Source organism: Peromyscus leucopus, chromosome 14 (assembly GCF_004664715.2).
Source record: "Peromyscus leucopus breed LL Stock chromosome 14, UCI_PerLeu_2.1, whole genome shotgun sequence".
NCBI lineage: Eukaryota > Metazoa > Chordata > Mammalia > Rodentia > Cricetidae > Peromyscus > Peromyscus leucopus.
The window spans coordinates 26,996,323-27,009,069 of NC_051075.1; the positions used below are offsets into that span (position 1 = coordinate 26,996,323).

The 12,747-nt window shown below is 41.0% G+C and overlaps 1 protein-coding gene across 1 annotated transcript in view; it reads right to left on the reverse strand.

Annotated features, from left to right (window-relative positions):
* LOC114704049 (protein transport protein Sec23A-like) overlaps nucleotides 1-73 on the reverse strand; it is a 57,118-nt gene extending 57,045 nt beyond the window's left edge. The window contains exon 1 of the mRNA XM_028885108.2: nucleotides 38-73. The gene's annotated coding sequence lies outside the window, so the exon portion shown is untranslated. The remainder of the gene's footprint in view (nucleotides 1-37) is intronic.
* Between the last annotated feature and the right edge of the window lie 12,674 nt (nucleotides 74-12,747).

Genomic DNA, 12,747 nt, shown 5'->3' on the forward strand with positions numbered 1-12,747 from the left:
CTGAGGTCAGAGCCATCTCTGCCCCTGACCAACTGACCAGTGAAGCAGACTCTGCCTCTGACCAACTGACTGACCAGTGAAATGAACTCTGCCCCTGACCAACTGACCAGAGAAACCAACCAATCACAGAGCAGGAAACCAACCAATCCCTAAGCACTCTGACCCTGGAACCCAGAACCAGGGAAAGAAACACAGCCTGGATCTGGGACCTGAGTCAGAGAAAGAAACACTTTATCCCTGAACCCAGAACCAAAGAAACATGCCCTGACTCTGCAACCATGTCAAAGAAACACTCTTTTGCCAGAGTCCAGTTCTTCCCAGACTGGCTCTGACCGGAAGTGGCAGCCCCTTGTCTCATGACATTCCATAAATATACATAATAAAATGAGAAAGAAGAAAAGGCAATGCCCACTGGCTTTTTTGTATCTACTACCCTATTGCACCTGGAGAAGCATCAAAATGTCACAAAAGCGACCAAAACTCTTATTTTAGGTTCTCTGTCAGCCACCGTGTGGTTTAGCTGAAATGAGAGGCTCCTGACAATCGAGGGCAACCAGAAGGAAGTGGATGCAGGGCACACTTCCACACTGCTGCAGAGGTGATTTCTCTCCTTTAGGATTGAGATGCACTGGGAACTCAATCTCCAGAATCAGTTTCTTTAACTCATGGGTAGAAACTTAGGGAAAAAAAATTCCCAAATTTCCAATATCCCTTAAAGACAAATTTCGTGGACTGTCTCTGCAATTCAGAATTCCCAAAGCACCAGTGACTCTCCAGAAATGTGTTCCATACCTTAGTCATGGGTAATGGTATTTGCAACAAATGAAATACAGTAACAGTGATTTCACAGAGCAAACCTTCAGCTTCTTTCTCCCCTGTGGACACACCCAGGGTTCACGGGGTTGCCAGGCATCCAAACAGGTTAGGTATCACCTCAACGTGCTTGCTTTCCAGAACTCTGTGACATGCACACTGCCTGCTGGGCGTCTAGAAGGAGATGAGTCATAGCACAATGAGACAATTCCTGGTGTCTACACATTCTGTCAAAGTGAGCAATGCAAAGTGTTTGTCAGTGCTGTTTCTCTAACACCAAAAGAAAAAACAAGATTTTGAAATCTGCTTTTGGTCCAGAACACTCGACTACCACTCCTTGCATAATAACCAAGGACAATTTCATATCAACACTGCCTCATGTCATTTGAAGGAAATCATTGAGAGAAACGTGGCTTAGTGACCTTGACCCTTCATGCTTCCAAAATTAATATTTTATATTTAAAAGATAGTCTGGAGATCTTCATCTCAGTCACTACCCATTCCTAGTTGAAGAATGAACTGATAGGTGTGGTAGTTTAAATGAAAATGGTCCCCATAGGTACATTTATTTTCAGGCTTAGTCCCCAGTTGATGAACTACTTGGAGAAGATTAGGAGGTGTGGCCTTGTCAGAGAAGGTGTGTCAATGGGGGTGGGCTTTGAGGTTTCAAAAGCCCAAGCCAGGCCCAGTGTCACTCTCTCTGCCTGCTTCCCGCTAATCAGAATAGCTCTCAGCTACTTCTCCAGCACCATGTCTGCCTATGTACCACCATGCTTCCTGCCATGATGATAATGGACTGACCATCTGAAACTGTATGCCAGCCCTCAATTCGATGCTTTCTTTTATAAGAGTTGCCCTGGTCATGGTGTCTATTCACAGCAAGTGAACAGTGACTAAGACACTATCTAAATGCATAGTTTGGACATATGTTCATACACATGGAATCACCACCATAATCTCTCATCATGATATAGGAAAATTTGAGGATGTCTTTGAGAGGGATGAAGTTTTTCAATATTCGGGTGGGCTTTAACTCAGGAGTTAGGGTGCCGTGTGCTCAGGTCACACAAAATTTCTTCTGAGTCTGTGGCTTTGGGGTGTCTTGAGAATTCAAAGAAGGAAATTCACAGACAGAGAAGATGAGTATTAAAGAGATTTTTTTGATCCATAAGTGAGAGCTTAAGAGGGGAAGAGATACTTTAGATTTACAGCAAGAGGGGTCCCCAGAGCTTGGGTACCATCAAAGTGCTGTTCTCAGAACCTTTTAAAGGACTTATGGCAGAAACTGGGGTGAGGCTTGGGAAAGGGAATGAACTGGTTAGTCCATTGGCCCAACTCTGCGGTGTCCAGGTGCCTTCTCTAGGATTCAGTCCTCACCTATAACGTCCAGGCAAAGGTAAGAGATAATGAGCAACCAGGAATCAGAAGACTCTTTGGCATCCCTGGCCTCCAGCAAGAGCTTTACTGAACATGCTGGTTTTGACTGGGAAGGGGTCGATCCCTGTCCTTGCTCCTGGCTTAGTCACTCATTTCTCTTCGTATTGCTTCTTCCTGAGCTTCCACGGTTCTCCTTTCCCAAACCTAAGCAACTATTGTTCTGCCTTCTGTCATGTGAGCGGAGTTTACATTTTTACAAATTTTATCTCTGTGGGATAGTTTGTAGCTTGTTTCTCTCACACAGCATAGTTATGTCAAGGTTCATCCATATTGTTATGCCATAGTATTTTATTTCTCAGTTGTATTCCACTGCATAATCCCACCTCTGCACTGGGAATCAAATCCAGGACCTCCAACATGCTGAGCAAGCACTCTACTACTGACATACATCCCCAGTATAAGCTATGACACAATGTCTTTATCTAATCACCTCTTAATGAATATCTGAGTTATTTCTAGTTTGGGGTATTACAAAGAAGGTTGTTAAGATCATTGATGTACATATTGGTGTTTATACATAAGCATTTTATTCTCTTGAATAAATAGATACATAGATGCAAAGTGGTATAGGCAATGTGTAAAATTATGTTTAACATTTACACAAACTACAAAGCTATTTTCCAAAGTGGTTATTGATGGGAATATCTTTCTGTATGTTGTGAATATATGTTGCTTCTGACTGGTTGATAAATAAAGCTGTTTGGCCTATGGCAAGGTAGCTTAGAGGCAGGCAGGAAATCCAGATAGACAGGAAGAGAAAAAAGAGCAGAGGAGACACTTCCAGCCGCCGCCATTAGAAGCAACATGTAAAAGTACCGGTAAGCCACAAGCCATGTGGCAAAGTATAGATTTATAGAAATGGGTTAAATTAAGATATAAGAACTAGATATCAAGAGGCTTGCCATGGCCATAGTTTAAAAATAATATTAGCCTCTGTGTGTTTACTTGGGTCTGAGCGTCCGTGGACTGGGGGACACAGGAAAATTCCAGCTACAGTTTACATTCCCATTATACATGTGAGAATTTTAGTGCCTCCAAATCTTAGCCAACTCTTGATAGTATCTTTTACACTTTAGGCATTCTAAAGGTGTGTAGTAATATCTCCTTGTAGTTTTAATTTGCAGGTCTTCAATTATTAATGATATTGAGCATATTTTCAGGTGTTTATATGCTACCTCCATGTGTTTGTGATTATGTCTCTGTAAAATCTTTGGCCTATTTCTAAGTTGAACTGTTCATTCTTCATCAAGTGTATGCTCTAGAAATATTTTCTTCCAGCATATGGTTTATATTTTCATTCTCTTATATTATCTTTTGAAGAATAAAAGTTTTTCATTTTGAGGAAGTCCAATTTTAAAAGTTTTTGTTTTGTTGTTTCACATTTGTTAAGACTTTATTAATTTTATATTTGTATTAAATATATGATCCATCTTAAATTAATGTTCATATATGGAACAGATAGTGATCAAAGTATCTTGAGTTTAGATGACTGATATATAAATGATAGAAGATAGATAGATAGATAGATAGATAGATAGATAGATAGATAGATAGATGATAGATAGCCAGCCATATCTAATTTGACTAAAGCCCACTCAATTGGAGAGAACTTGTGTGTGATAAACCAAGCCAAGAACCTATCATGGCTGGAGAGGTCATAGGCCCTAGAAGAGAACCTACTACTGCCATATTGCCAAAGTGATACAGCTTCCAACCATCTTCTAAATAGTTATTCTTGTATGTACTAGTTAAGTGCAGCTCTCACATCTCCTCAAAGAAGCTTATTTTTGCAGCAGATAGAGACCATGAGAGAGACACACAACTGATCAAAATGCAGAGATCATGAGGTGCCCATCCACAAAAGGGAACTCTACAACAAGCCCCCTAACCTAAGGCTCAGAGAGCAGTGCGGAAAGTGGGGAATATTTCAGAAGCCTGAGGAACAGGTGACTGCTGCATGATAGTTTCTTCTGGAAAGAACAGGGATGTCGTGTCCATGAACTCTCAAGAGTATTGTTGCCAGTATAAGACCTGCAAAGACAGCACCAATTGTCATGCCAACATGGATGGAGGAAAAGTGCTGAGAGCAGAAAAAACAGTCTCCTCCCTTCCCCCAGGGACAATACCCCAATCTTAGGCAACATTAACTGGACACAGTGGATTGTACATATATACTTAGATGTGTACAAAGATATATAGATACCATAAAAACATATATAGAAGAGGTCATTGGGGCTGGAAGGGTGGTACAGAGGTTATGAGCACTGATGGTCTTGCAGAGGGCCCAAGTGTAATTCCCAGCACACACCTGGTGGCTCACAACTATCTGTATCTCCAGTCCCAGAGGATCTGGTACCCTCTTATGACCTCTATGGGCACTGCCTGCTGTGGTACATAGACATACATGTAAGTAAAACACACACATAAAATAAAAGTATTTTTTAAAGGAGGTTGTGGTAGTTTGAATGTAATTGCTCCCCCATAAACTCATAGGGAATGGCACTATTGAGGTGTGGCTTTGTTAGAGCAGGTCTGACCTTGTTGGAGGAAGTATGTCACTTTAGGGTGTGGGTTTTGAGGTCTTCTATGCTCAAGCTATACCCAATGTCTCAGTTCACTTCCTGTTGCCTGCAGATCAAGATGTAGGATTCTCAGTTCCTTTTCCAGTACCATGTCTGCCTGCATGTCATCATCCCCTACCATGATGATAATGGATTAAACCTCTGAAACTGTAAGCCACCCCATTAAGTGTTTTTCTTTATAAGAGTTGCTGTAGTCATAGTGACTCTTCACAGCAATAGAAACCCTCACTAAGACAGAGGTCATTAGTTCAAGAGAGGATGGTTGGGTGAACATGGGAGGAATTAGAGAGGAAGAAGGAACTGTAAAAGATGCAAATACAGCATACTCATGTATCAAAAAATAGTGATTGCATAAATGTGGATATACTTCTGACCTCTATTCTATTTCATTCATTTATTCTTTATTAGTGTATATTGGTAGACTAAAATAATGGATTTTTATAAGATCTTCAAGCATGCATATAATGTACTTTAGCCATATCCATCCTACCCATTACACTCTGCTGTCCCCTTGCCCTGCCCATTTCCCAAATAGGCCCCGTGTTGGTTGTTTTTCATCAACTGGACACAAGCTGGAGTTATTGGGGAAGAGGAAACTTCAACTGAGAAAATGCCCCCATCAGATTGGATAACTGTGGGGCAAGTCTGTGGGGCATTTTTTTTTTTTAAGATTTATTTATTTATCATGTATACAGTGCTCGGCCTGCATGTGTCCCTGCAGGCCAGAAGAGGGCACCAGATCTCATTACAGGTGGTTGTGAGCTACCATGTGGTTGCTGGGAATTGAACTCAGGACCTCTGGGAGAGCAGTCAGTGCTCTTAACCACTGAGCCATCTCTCCAGCCCGCATTATTATTATTATTTTTTGACTGATGATTTGTGTGGAAGATCCCATCCCAAGGTGAGTGGTGCCTAGACAGGTGGACCTGGGGAAGAAAACAAACTGAGCAAGTCAGGATGGGCAAGCTAGTATGCAGTGTTCTCCATGGTCCCTGCTTCAGTTCCTGCCTTGAGTTCTTGCCTTTGCTTTTTCTTCTGATGGACTACTGTCTGTAAGCCAAACATACCCTTTCCTCCCCTAGTTGTTTTGATCATGGTGTTGATGTTTTATCACAGAAACAGAAACCAAACTAAGACATCCCTCATCTGCTTTTGTATCTTCTTTTGAAATCTAGATTCTGTATATGAGAGAAAATATTTATCTTTCTGACAACAATGATTGGATCAAATTTGCTTAATATAGCTCTTTAGTTCTATGCATTTTCCTGCAAATAAAATAATTGTATGCTTCCTTACAACTGAATAAAATTCAATTGTGGTTCATTGCTCTTTGTTTCCTGCCTGGGAATATAATGTAACCAGCCTTCTCACATTTCTACTGGCATGCTTCTCAGCCATGGTGGACTGTATCCCTTCTGTATGTATTTCATCTATATGGATGTTTTGTCTGCATATATGCACACAAGAAAAGGGCATCAGATCCCATGGGACTACAGCTATAAATGGTTGTGAGCCACCATGAACTCAGGACCTCTGGAAGAGCAGCCAGTGCTCCTGACATCTGAGTCATCTCTCTAGTCCCTGTATCTTGAACAGTGAGCTATAATGAACCCTCTTCCTCAAAGTTGCTTCTGTCAAGCACTTTTGTCACAGCCTTGAAGAAGTAACTAATACAGGATTATTACAGAATTATAGGGCTACCATTAGCATATATCTAACTTAGCAAACACCTAAAGATTTCTTAACACTTAGAAGAGATTTAACATTTTCTAACAAGACAGAATAATTTTCTACTTCTTACTCTTAATTATCATCACTATCTCTATTAGAAAGATTCTCTTAACTAGACAGGAAGTACACAAATAATTTCTAAAGTTCAGAGCTTTTTTGGTCAGCTTTGATAGTTCTGAGAGCTCTTTTGAAAGAAAAATCTATTTCTTTAGTGGATTTCTTAACTCTGGGATTTAGTGAGTTCTGTTGCTAAACAGTAAGTACGATATGCATTCCAGATATTCTATAAAAACTCTATTAAGAGCTATTTCAGTTTACAACAAACCCAAAAGAAAGAAAGGGGGGGAACCTTGTAAGGAATATTCTGTTTCTGAATTGTTTAGCTAGTCATTCCATAACAGGTCAATTTCCCAACAGGAGAAGATAGTTGTCTATATTGGAGTCGGGTTCCAGACCTGCAGCTTTCAGCAGGTCTGAAAACACTGCTGAAACTTAGTTACGATTGTCTCAAACTCCTCAGCAGTCTGGAAGCCTCTTTATTCTCCTACTATCCCCAGACTGCAAAATGGAACCTTAATATCAAGAGCTTTATTTTAGCTGCTTTTCACACTCACAGTTTTTTATTAGCCCAATATTTCTTAGCAAGATTCAAGAACATAGATGTTCTTTCATGAAACATATCCTTCATTAGCTTACTTTGAGGAAGAGCATTTTCATGATTTAGTATTTTCACTTCATTAGCTTTAACTCCTGATGTAATTGTTGTTAGCAGCTTTGATATTTAGCATTGATTTCTTATAAGGAACTTTCAGATGAAGCAACTCTATTTTTTAAGACAGCTAGATTTTCTGAAGTTTGTTCCCATCTATAAAGCAGTCATTTATTTTTGAATGCCTGTTTCCTTGTCTCCTTATTAGATTTGCAAAGGAATCACTCATTGTAGGCTGTTTGTTCAAAAGTTAAGGAACTTTTTTAATTTCCCATATGTTTCTTCTAAAACAATGTTCAATGTATGAACTGCTTTCCCTTGCTTTCTTAAGGATTTTAAAATGGCTTTTTAAAAAAAGATTTATTTATTTATTTATTTATTTATTTATTTATTTATTTATTTATTATGTATACAGCATGTATGACTGCAGGCCAGAAGAGGGCACCAGATCTCATTACAGGTGGTTGCTGGGAATTGAACTCAGGACCCTCCGGAAGAGCAGTCAGTGCTCTTAACCTCTGAGCCATCTCTCCAGCCCTAAAATGGCTTTTTGACAGTTTCTAGTTAGAGGCTGTCCCTTTACCCAAATTCATCACTTCAGGATGAGGGTAAAATTCCTGTTGAACTACCACAAAGCTCTTAGCAAAAATTCTTGCACAGCTATTAGGAAAATAAGGTATTCTTTTAAAGGCTGTATTTTAAGTTTACTATGAACATATTTTCGAGCTAGAAAGTTTTTCAAGGCAATGTCACCATGTTTGGTGGAAAAACTACCTTTCCCAGAATGCACTTCTCTTATAACAGTCCATTGTTACAAGCTAGCTTTTGTACTTCGTTTCCCTATAGTTCCTTTTGGGTATGAAAGTCAACTTCTAGTTCTCTTTTACCGGGCTTACATTCAAAGTTCTTGCCTGGGAGGTTTGAACCAAGCATTTTATGTTTTCAGTTATGGAACATTGGGAGATCTCTGTTCTGAGCTAGCTTCAACAGGTGTCTCTCCATCTGACACTGGCCCAGGATCAGAAGGTACCTGCCTCATTAGCATACATTGAAGCATCCTTTTACCAACTTTCCTCAGGGCTTGTGTTTGCCTTAGCCAGTCAGTGAAAAACAAAAGCATTTACAACAGAGCTTTCCCACAGATTCTTTAGAGAGTCCTTTACTGATAGATGTTTATCTCATTTTGCTTGTTCCTTCCCCCCAACACACACACACCAGGTGCAGAGCTTCAGATACCTCAGGCTGTGGCTCAGTTCCTCTGCTAGCTGCCTCTGGAGATAGGGGCTCCCCCCCCCCCGCCCCCGAATCTGCCTCAAACTGTAGCAGCTTTCCTCAGGTGATGCATTTTCTGGGGAGGAATCAGTCCTTTCTCCGTTTCTTCTTCAGAGAGTCTTTCTCCCTGACAGTTCCCAGTTTGGTCTCAGTTTATTCCCTCTGCACCAGAAACAGTTTCCAACACTGCAGTGGCAGCTTTCCCTGCTACTGAAGGTAGGGATTTTAGTCCATCTCTATTTTCAGGGTCTGTGTGGTTTGCATACAGACTGAAAATCAAGCTTTTGCTTTTTTTTTTTTTTTTTGGTTTTTCGAGACAGGGTTTCTCTGTGTAGCTTTGCGCCTTTCCTGGGACTCACTTGGTAGCCCAGGCTGGCCTCGAACTCACAGAGATCCGCCTGCCTCTGCCTCCCGAGTACTGGGATTAAAGGTGTGCGCCACCACCGCCCGGCAGCTTTTGCTTTTTTAATAAGGGAGGGTTTTGCCATCTCTAAGCTGGCATTAGGACAGGTACTTCCCTAATCAGGCCTTCACCTGGCCCAATTCCTTAGTTTTCATTTGCCCCTGCTCTCAGACAGAGCTTATTACCAGAGGCAATCACCCCTTAGGGCTATACTCCCTCATCTCACCAGGAGTCAGTGGAAACAAAGCTTTTCTCAGAAAGATGCTTTCTCTGATGGAAAAGAACTTTACTCCTGGTTAGTTCTCTGTTCTGCCCTGGCTGGGCTCTTTCCCCAGACAGCATTCTGACTCAGCAGCACAATAAATGAATAGTCCCAGGAATCCACAAGGATGACTCCACCTTACACTACTAGCAATTGTGGAGGTGCCTGAATTGGCTATCTCCTGTAATCAGATTGGTGAATACCCCAATTGTCTTCATAGAGTCTTCATCCAGTAACTGATGACAACAGATACAGAGATCCACAGCCAAACACCAGGCCAAGCTCCAGGAGTCCAGTTGAAGAGACAGAAGAGGGATTCTATGAGAAAGGGGCATCAAGATCATGATGGGGAAACCCACAGAGACAACCAAACCAAACTAGTGGGAACTCATGAACTTTAAACCAACAGCTGTGGAGCCTCCATGGTACTGGACTAGGCCCTCTGCATAAGAGAGACAATTATGTAGCTTGATCTGCTTAAGGGGCCCCCGGCAGTGGGATCAGGATCTATCCCTGGTGCATGAGCTGGCTTTTTGGAGCCCAGTGCCTATGGTGGGAAATCTTACACAGCCTTGGTTCAGGGAGAGGGGCTTGGACCTGCCTCATCTGAATGTACCAGGCTCTGCTGACTCCCCATGGGAGTCCTTGCCTTGGAAGATGTGGGAATGGCAGTGTGGTGATATTTTATTTGTACTGAAATGTGATTTTATCAGTATGTTAATAAATAAAGTTTGCCTGAAGATCAGAGGTCACATAGGAGCCAAAAGCAGAAGTCAGGTGGTGGTAGCACACGCCCTTAATCCGATCACATGGCAGGCAGAGTCTCTGTGTGGTCAAGGACACAGCCACGCACGGTGACACAAGCCTTTAATCCCAGTACCAACCATAGAGACCTGGAGGTCTGTATAGACAGGTCTGTGACGAGGAAGTCATGTGGCTGGGCTTAGAACCAATGAGAAGGCAGAATAGAAAGGCAATGAAAACACAAGTCAGACAGGAAGAAGCTCTCTCTGGGGAAGCTACTGCTGATGGTAAGCTAAAGCTAGTCGTAGCTATTGCTCTGATCTCTTTGGCTATTACCTCTATATTTGACTCTGTGGGGTTTTTTGTTTGTTTGTTTTGGGTTTTTGTTGTTGTTGTTGTTTTGAGACAGTGTTTCTCTGTGTAGCTTTGCGCCTTTCCTGGAACTCACTCTATAGACCAGGCTGGCCTCAAACTCACAGAGATCTGCCTGCCTCTGTCTCCCGAGTGCTGGTATTAAAGGCCCCCACCACCTGGCAACTCTGTGTTTCTTATTTACTAAGACTGTTTAGAATTTCATGTACAAATGGCACCAGAACGTGGGGCAAGAATTTCCACCTAAAACCTGAGAAATAAGGTTCTAAAATGGAGCTAAAAACAGCTTCCTAGTTTGCTGTGGGATGGTCTGTATGTCAAATGCTCTGTTGGTCAATAAATAAAACACTGATTGGCCAATGGCCAGGCAGGAAGTATAGTGGGACTAACAGAGAGGAGAAAGGAGGGAACAGGAAGACAGAGGGAGTCACTGCCAGCCGCCGCCACAACAAGAAGCATGTGAAGACGCCGGTAAGCCACAAGCCACGTGGCAAGGTACAGATTTATGGAAATAGATTAATTTAAGATATAAATTAAGAATTAAGAACAGTTAACAAGAAGCCTGCCATGGCCATACAGTTTGTAAGCAATATAAGTCTCTGTGTTTACTTGGTCAGGTCTGAGTGGCTGTGGGACTGGCAGGTGATAGAGATTTGTTCTGACTGTGGGCAAGACAGGAAAACTCTAGCTATACTAGTTGTCTCTCTGAAGTTAGTGGCAGCTTGAGCTACTACTCTATGGTGGGTTCATGGCGTGCAGGCTTGACCTACACCACCTTACACAGAGGTGTCTCCAAGCTGTGCACTATGCTACGTGGTGGATATAGTTCTTGCAAGTTAAAAAATAAAAAATAATTTTTAAAGGTTGAGAGATTTTTCTGTCCCATATCAGAGCCTTCTGGTGTGGGACAAAGAAAAACCAATATTTTTATTTAAAGCAGGTTGATTATAAATGTAATCTCTTTCTAAAGAAAAAAGGGGGTATAAATATGATAGGATAAATAGTAACAACTTGTTTAAAAATGTTTTACATTGCTATGAATTTTAGTTTATTGATACAAGTTTAAACTTAATTTTGTTATACTGTATATATATTTCTACTCTTGTTTGAGATATTGTGTAACTCATTTAGATTGTAATGGATAATTAAGAAATACAGATTAATAACTAGTCTTCTATGATAATCAAACTTATAGTCATGTTAGTTTAGTTTTCTAGGTATACATAGATATATAGATAGCTAGGTAGTCTTCAAACACTTCAAAGACCTATAGAATATAGCATTTAAAATATTTTAAAAATTTAGACTTTCTGGACAGTGAGACATGTCTGCTCCTGGCAGCACCGATTTACTTCAGAGAAGAGGATGGGCATCAAAGACACTCTATATGGAGTTTATCTTCTTCTTGGCTAAAATAGCCATTTGGGCAAGAAACTGTTCTTGCCTGGACTACTTGATTGACTAGAGGAAGGTGACTACTGAACTTTGCTTCACAGAGGAACTGCCAGACATTCTACAGGACACAGAGGGAAGTGACTGAGAGACTCTAGGCCTGTGGGCTGAAGACAGATACCCCAACTTTACATAGGAACTTTGGATGACTATCTAGGCTGCCAGGTGTCTCTGTCTACTCTCACAAGACTCCCGAAAGTTGCTTGTGTCCTCCCGTTTCTCAGGTAATATTATATCATTCTGAGGTCTTTGATGTAGTTGAAGACTAGATAGTTATAATTTCCTTAGTTATGATAAAAGATAAGTTAGATATAAAACCTTAGACTCACAAATACAATATAGACAGGATATCTTCTTTAATTTTGCCAAATACAAATAGACTAGATATTATAATTATAATTCTTTCTTGATAATTGGTTTTTTATATGTAATTTTACTATGTTAAAGTTAAAACCTTCCTTTTTGAAAAAAAGAAAAGGGGAAGTACTGGGGATGTCTTTCTGTATGGTGTGAATGTGTTGCTCTGATTGATTGATAAATAAAACACTGATTGGCCAGTAGCCAGGCAGGCAGTATAGTATAGGCAGGACAAGCAGAGAGGAGAATTCTGGGAGGTGGAAGGCTTAGTCAGGAGACACTGCCAACTGCTGCCACCATGAGAAGTAAGATGTAAAGTAGTGGTAAGCCACAAGCCATGTGGCAACTTATAGATTAATAGAAATGGGTTAATTTAAGATACAAGAACTAAATAGCAAGAAGCCTGCACCATTAGGCCAACCAGTTTAAACACTATAAGCATCTGTGTTTATTTGGGTCTGAGTGGCTGCAGGCCCAGACAAGACTGGAGAAATTTTCAGCTACATTGGGGCGGGGTGGATTGGGGGAGAAGGCTGGGAGGAGGGAAAGGGGAGGAGAGGGGAATCTGTGGTTGGTATGTAAAATGAACAGAAAATTTCTTAATAATAAATTT